The sequence below is a fragment of the Nyctereutes procyonoides genome, unplaced genomic scaffold (genome assembly GCF_905146905.1).
Source record: "Nyctereutes procyonoides isolate TBG_1078 unplaced genomic scaffold, NYPRO_anot_genome, whole genome shotgun sequence".
Taxonomy (NCBI): domain Eukaryota; kingdom Metazoa; phylum Chordata; class Mammalia; order Carnivora; family Canidae; genus Nyctereutes; species Nyctereutes procyonoides.
This window is the reverse complement of record NW_026575024.1, coordinates 25,592,725-25,599,760: the sequence shown is the minus strand read 5'-3', so window position 1 is coordinate 25,599,760 and position 7,036 is coordinate 25,592,725.

Here is a 7,036-nt window from a genome sequence, read left to right as displayed (position 1 = left end):
AGCTGAGCATGGCCACCCGCCCTCCCTGTTGAGGACCAGAGTCTGTGCACCTGCCCACCCGTCTCAGTCTCCCTCCCAGCCTCTAGCCTGTGTTGATGACAGTATTAGTGTCCCTTATCCACCCAGGACCACCCAGGCTCTCTGCCCCCAGTCTGGGGTGGGGACTGCTGGCCACAGGACTCTGCTGCGAAGAGTGCTTTGGTCTCAGTGGAGAGTTCTGAGCTTTCAATAAAGCACTCCTCTATCTCAGCACCTCCCGCCTGGTTTGTTCCTCAGGCACACAGGGGCCTCTGTTTCTGGGACCCTTGCCAGCTCCAGGCCAGGCCTCCTGGAGGGTGACGGATGTGAGGCTTGGTCATTATAACTTTGCCTCCCAAACTTACCTGGTTGGCCTGGGAAGCCTCTGTGTCTTGTCCTATCTTCCTTCACCTCTGCCTTGGGCTCCTCGTGTCCCCCTCCCCTGACCTCTACTTCCCTTCACTTTCTCAATTTTTCTTTCTTTCTTCTTTCTTTCTTTCTTTCTTTCTTTCTTTCTTTCTTTCTTTCTTTCTTTCCTTCTTTCTTTCTAAATTTTATTTATTTATTTGAGGGATAGAATAGAGATAGCAAGAGAGAGTGCAAGAGGGGAGGAGAGGGAGAAGCAAGCTCCCTGCTGAGCAGGGAGCTGATACAGGGCTTGATCCCAGGACCCCAGGATCATGACCAGAGCCAAAAGCAGATGTATAACTGACTGAGCCACCCAAGTGCCACCTCTAAGTAACTGTCTTTCACTCTGTCCCTCTGAGTCTGTCTGATTCTGTGTCTGTCCATCTCTGTCTGACTTTGGGACACTTCTCAGAAGTGATGTCTGAGCTGAAGGGTGAATAGGAGTTTTTCTGGGAGAAAAGGAGCCAGCATTCCTGGACACAAGGATGACCTGGTCCTGCCCCAGAGGGATCCCTACTGGCTGCACAGCAGTGGTAGACTTCCCTCAGGATAGGTCCCAGAACAAACTACACTGAATCCTTATAGTGTGGATGGGGAAACTGACGCCAGAGAGGGGCCTGGCTGGCCCAAGACCACACCGCGGCAGAGTTGGTCCTGGGATTTTCCCCGCTGTTCAGGTTGGGCCTCCTGGGTTCTGGGGAATGGCCTTAAGCTGGCACTGCTGGGTGGGCTTGAATGAAGAGGTACCAATGAAGTTTTGGGGAGTGGCTCAAGATTTGGGGAGATAGGAGAATTGGAGCCCATCTGAAGGTTTGTGCATTAATAAGAATGACCCTGTGACCACCCATCCATCCACCCTCCCACCTCCTTTCCCTTCCTTCCTCCCTCCCCACCACATCCACTCACCCTACAGTTGTCGGCCCATATTGGCATGGATGCCATGCCCAGTGCTAAGTGACATGTTGGGATTTATCCTTGACTCTTTTCTCACTCCCCTTGTCTCCCAACTCCCACAAGGCAGGGGTTAAATGAGTGGCCCAAGTCAGCTCTCTGTTCATATCCCATCCCAGCTGCCCATTAGCCACATGGCTTTGGGCAAGTCATTCAATCTCTTCGACTCTTGATTTCTTCATCAGTAACTTGCGGATGAGAGTGGTAAGATTTCGAGGGTTACCCAGCACTGAGGATGGTGAGCTCATGCTAGCTACGTGGCTCTGCCTTCTTCCCACACTTCATCTGCTCCCTCCCTCCGCCCTCCTATCCCATCCTCCTCCAGCCCTTCCTTGACCTCATTTGACCATCTCACCACCGCTGACAGCCTACCATCGTCTGGATTCTCACTGCCAGCAGGAAAGCGTCCCAGATCCCAGCTTGGCATTCAAAGCTGCCCATGACCTGGCCTCAGCCAATTCCCCTGGGAACATGGAGAAGGCATGGAGTGGCCTCTGGGCCTCAGGCTCCTCATCTGTGAAATGGGAACACTCTAGGACTCGCTCACAGGTCATTTGAGGATTACAAGAGCAAATCTTTCTGGAGCACAGAGAAAAGTGCCTGGCACATGGTAAATGTGCATGACGTGTAGCCAGGCCCTCACATGGCTCTTCCCTCTTCCGGGAGCATCACCCCTCCCCAGGTGTGCCTGACAAACTTGCCAGCCCTCCATAGCAGGGCTCTGCAGCTTTCAACCTCTCTGTGCCATGGGCAGGGCCCATTATTTTGCCCATCACACTGGACTGTTACTCCTTGGTCCCGTTTTCCCACTTGACCAAGAGAGCTGCAAGGTCTGGGACAGTATCTGCTTCATCAAGGTGAGTCCTGAGGCTTCAGAGAGTAGCCCCGAAAGCAGCTTACCTCCACTGAGTGCTTGCTGTATATCAGTCTTGTGTTACATGCTTAACACTCCTTACCTCAGTTAATTTTCACAGCGACCATAATCAGTGGGTGTGACTGCTCTATTTTACATAGGAAGAAACTGAACCTCGGAGAAATGGAACGGGCCAGTGCCTAAGTGGTAGAGCCGGGATTTGAACCAGATCCTTCTGATCTGAAAAGCTCGGGCTTTTCCTTGCTATGCTGTAAAAGTAATATGCGCTCCATTTATTATATGTTTCATGTTCCGATTGCTTTATATACATTATGTTTTTGACTCCTTGAATCAACCCTGCTTTCTAGGAATTGTTTTTACCTTCAATCTATAGTTGAGGAGCCTGAGGCACAGAGAGGTTAAGTGGCCTCCGGCCACACAGCTAGGAAGCGACAAGGCCAGGCAGGATTTGAACCCAGGCCCCCTGACTCCAGAGCCCAAGCTCTGCACCTCTGCACTTAGAGCAGGGGGATGAAATAAGATGTGCAGAGAGGCCCCTCCATGGGCAGTCCCCTTGCACCCCCCACAGCTGACAGTTCATGAGACAGACCTGGTTGAAGGAGGGGCAGTAGCGGAACTGGTTCTGTTTCCTGGTTCCTCAGCCCCCGGCACGAGCCCTCCATGTGGCCCCCTGCGTGACTGAGTCACCTTTGGGTGAGTCACCTCCTGGGGGCTGGTTGCTTCAGCCACAGACAAAGGTGCCTTTTGGACACTAATCCCAGGTGATCTCCCTGGCGCCAAAGTTGTACTTAATCCTATTGAGGCTCCAGGGGACAAGCCAGCCTCGTGGCCACCAGGGCCTGGCCTGAGGACCAAGGAGGGCACGGAGCCTCAGGTGACTGGCAGTAGCCAATCACCTTCCTGGATGCACTACCCTCTACAGTTTATAGGATGCACTGGTCCCTGTGGGGAAGGGGGAGCACCCAGTGTGCCACTCTTGCATTGTATTTCAATTTTAAAAGGAAATATATTTATTTAACAAGCATTTATATCACACTAAATGCCAGACAATGTGGAGCCAAAAGAGGGGCTGCTGTTTACTGAGCCCCTTGAAGGCTTTGGGCACACTCCAGACACCTGCTGCAAAATCCCACAAACCCACTGAGGGAAGGGCAGTTATGTGTATTTCTCAGCTGGCCCGGCTGATGCCCCGGAGAGGGGTTGTCCAGGGTGGAGAGAGCAGAGAGGACATAGGGGGCACACAGGTATGTGTGGCTCTCGAGGTCCCTGCCCTAGAGCCCTTGCAGACCCCACAAATGATAAGGTAGCTCAGGGCTGGGGCTTATGCCCCTCCTCACACTGCTTGAGGCTTTCTCAGATTTGCTGCCATGAGGAACCAGCAGGGACCCGGGTGATGAAGATAAAAATGCCACCTGTGGATCATTACCTCCCGTTGTCGGGCCCTGTTCTCTGTGATTAAGTCCCTTAATCCTCACAACACCCTTCTGAGGTGGACCCATTCCAGTCACCATCCCAAAACCAAAGAAACAGAGGCTTGGAGAGAAGTGGAAGCAGAATTCGAATCCAGCCTTTAGCTCCAGAGTCTGGTTATTGATGCACCCGCTCCAAAAGAGGAAACTGAGTCCCAGAATGGGGCTGGCCCAGAGGCCAGTGATGACAATGAACTTGGCAGGACTCCATGCCCCCACTGTGTCCAGGGAGGGAGCAGAAAGCAATCTCCGTGCAGAATTCAGGGAAACATACTCATTCTCAGCTCGACTTGAGAGCAGGCCTTGATGGGGAGATAGAAGTGCCTCCTCACCCCGAGGAGCTCCTAGTGGGGGCAAGGAGGATGTGGCATCAATGAAACACGTGGAAACACGGAGGCAGGACCCTGGCAGGGGGTGGGGGGTGGGAATCCAGGACTCCACTCCTCACCCAGTGGAGAGTGAGAGCACGCGTTCATTCATTCCTTAAACTGGCATCTGCGCCCATGCTGGCTGGGAGTGGGGTATAGGCCTGGTTTGTCCAGAGCAACACCACCTCCTGTGGGCTGCAGAGGGCCCTGGGTGGTCCAGAGGAAGGGTCAGGGCTGAGGCTGTTACAGAAAGCTGTCCAGAGCAGTTGGCATTTCTGGATGATCATGACCAACGGAGTCTGGAGAAGGGTATTCAGTGGCAAATACTGCACATGCAAAGACTCAGAGACAGGGAATGGGGTGGGGGTGGGGGGTGGAATGAGCAGCAGGCTGTACAGAGAGGAGGACTATGTGAAGCAGATCCACCCTGGAGGCAAAGGAAGGCGCCTGGGATGTGTCCTAGCAGGTGTTGGAGGGGCAGTGGCCCCTCTGAGGCATTGACTGGGAACGGGCAGGAGGGAACATTCTGGGGCAATGGGAATGTTCTATACTGAGATAAGAGTGTGGGCTACGTGGTTGAATAAAATTGTCAAAATTCAACAATAAAACACTTGACATTGGTGCATTTCACCGTATGTAAACTTTACAGCCACAGAAAACAGTCACACTGACATCCGACTCGAAGTGTTTAAAAGGAAATGGACAGTTCTCTGCACGTTAATTTGAAACACATTTTTAAAGAAGACAGATTACTGGATGCATGGATGAATATGTGATGGAGCAAGTGTAACAGCATGTTAATGGTAAATATAGCCTGTGGGGGTAAGGTGACAAGTGTGTGGGTCTTCAGTGTACAATTCTTTTAGCTTTCTTATATGTGTGGACATTTCAGAATGAAATTGGGAGAAAAATCTTCTGCAGGTCAAAAGAAGTCCATCTACTTGTTTTCTTCACCAGCCCCTAGTTTGAAGAATCAGACCTATATGCATCTCCCTGAATCTTCGAATCAGTCCTGTGAGGCAGGTATTATACCCATTTAATAGATGGAAATGATGAGAGGCACAGAGGAGGAAAGCAGCTGGCCCAAGTTCACACAGCGAGTCGGGGTTGAGCCGAGTTGGAACCCCAGTCACCCTGATGCTGAATCCAGTTCCGGGGGATTTCCTGGCTGCCCAGGCCATCTGGAGCAGGCAATGCCTGGCTTAGAGCTGAAAACCAGATGCATCTGTTGATGTTTCTAGTTCTCCCATCTGGGGGCCTAGCTGGAGTCTCCAGTAATGTGCCTAGACCAGGGGCTGATAAACCTCAGCTCATGTGACACCATCCGGGGCTGAACATAGCTCTCAGAATTAGCCACAAACCGCAAACCTTTGTGGTTTTAAGGCTCAATGCCCAATTTGCAGAGCACATCTGGATTCCGATCTCTTGTAATTACATGGTGTTTCCCTCTCTAGGTCTGGGCTCCGACCCAGCTGCTATATAAGGCTGGCCTGTAACTAGACTCAGCCAAAAGCAGAGGGCCCGGTGAACAGGACCTCTCAAGTCTGAGCTGCAGGGACCTTGCAGGGGTAAGGAGGGGCCCCTTCCCTATTTAGTGTCTGGGCAGGGGAGGCTGAGGCCTTGGGAGGCAATGAGGAGAGTCTCAGACTGGAGACCTGCCAGGGTGACCCCACTCTGACCCTCTGTTGTCTTGCCTATAATATGGACATAGTCAGGAGAGTCTCTCAGGGATCAACAAAAGGGTCTGAGTCACACCAGTTACATGAGTTAACAGAGCTGCACTTAACATTTCCCAGGGATTTGGGGTACCTGATATCTTTACTTTTTTGAGCCCCCTCAGCTGCTTGCCAGAAATCCCTCCACTGGAGCCCATATTTTTAACTGAAGGTGGTGATCCCTCTTTGAACACACAACTTTCTAGATAGTGGGTTAGGATGAGGTAAGGAAACCAGAAAAAAAAATTGCGTACATATTAGACCTTCATATTCTAGTATAAATGAGTGCTTCCAATATTCTGGGAGTAGATGGGAGTGGGGGAAAACTTGGGGGCTTTGTGAACTTCAAGAGAAATGGAACCTGGGAAAAGGAAGAGGGTACATAAGTCAAGGGAGCTGAAGCCAGTGATTTCACAATTTGGCCCAGAGGGAAGTCAATGATCCTCTGAAGCTGATAACTGCATAGACTGAGTTCAGGGAGTGAGAGAAGTGGGTGAGGGCATGGAGACAACAAAATAAAGTTTCTTAGAGGCTGAGGAGCTCATCCCTAAATGCATGCTTCTTCACCTCCAGTGTCATAACACTCCACACCCACTTCTTAGGGTTCTGAAATAATAGTACCAAGACAATAACAACAGCTACAGTTTATTGAGCTTCTACTGCATACCAGACACAATGTGTTAGTGGTTAGGAGGCAGATTCAAAAAGGTAAAGTCTCTTGTCTATGGGTTAGAACCCAGATAGCTCTGATACAGAGTCCTTAATATTAACTACATGGTGGAGAACGGTCTCCTCCAAAGAGGTAGGAGTGTTTCTGGCTGGCTGGATGCATTGAAAAAAATGACTAGATGAATGTGTTGACAGGTTGATGAACTGATAGAAGGATGAATGAATGGATGGATGGATGGATGGATGGATGGATAGATGAGAGGATAGGGGGATGGATGGATGGAAGGATGAATGGATAAATGGATGGACAGATGGAAAGATGAGTGGATGGAAGGATGGATGGATGGGAGGATGGATGGATTGGTGTAATCCATCCAATTGGTAACAGAGGATGGATTACCATCCATCCTCTGAGGGGTGAACAGAGGGGTAGATGCTGGAGAGATCTCTAGAACCTGTCTGCCTCTAGTTTGCTATTTTGGTTGGAATCTTCATGACCCCTCTGCCTGTTGTTCCATTTGGAAATGTCATCTTGGGAGATAATCAGATGTCCATGGCTCTAGA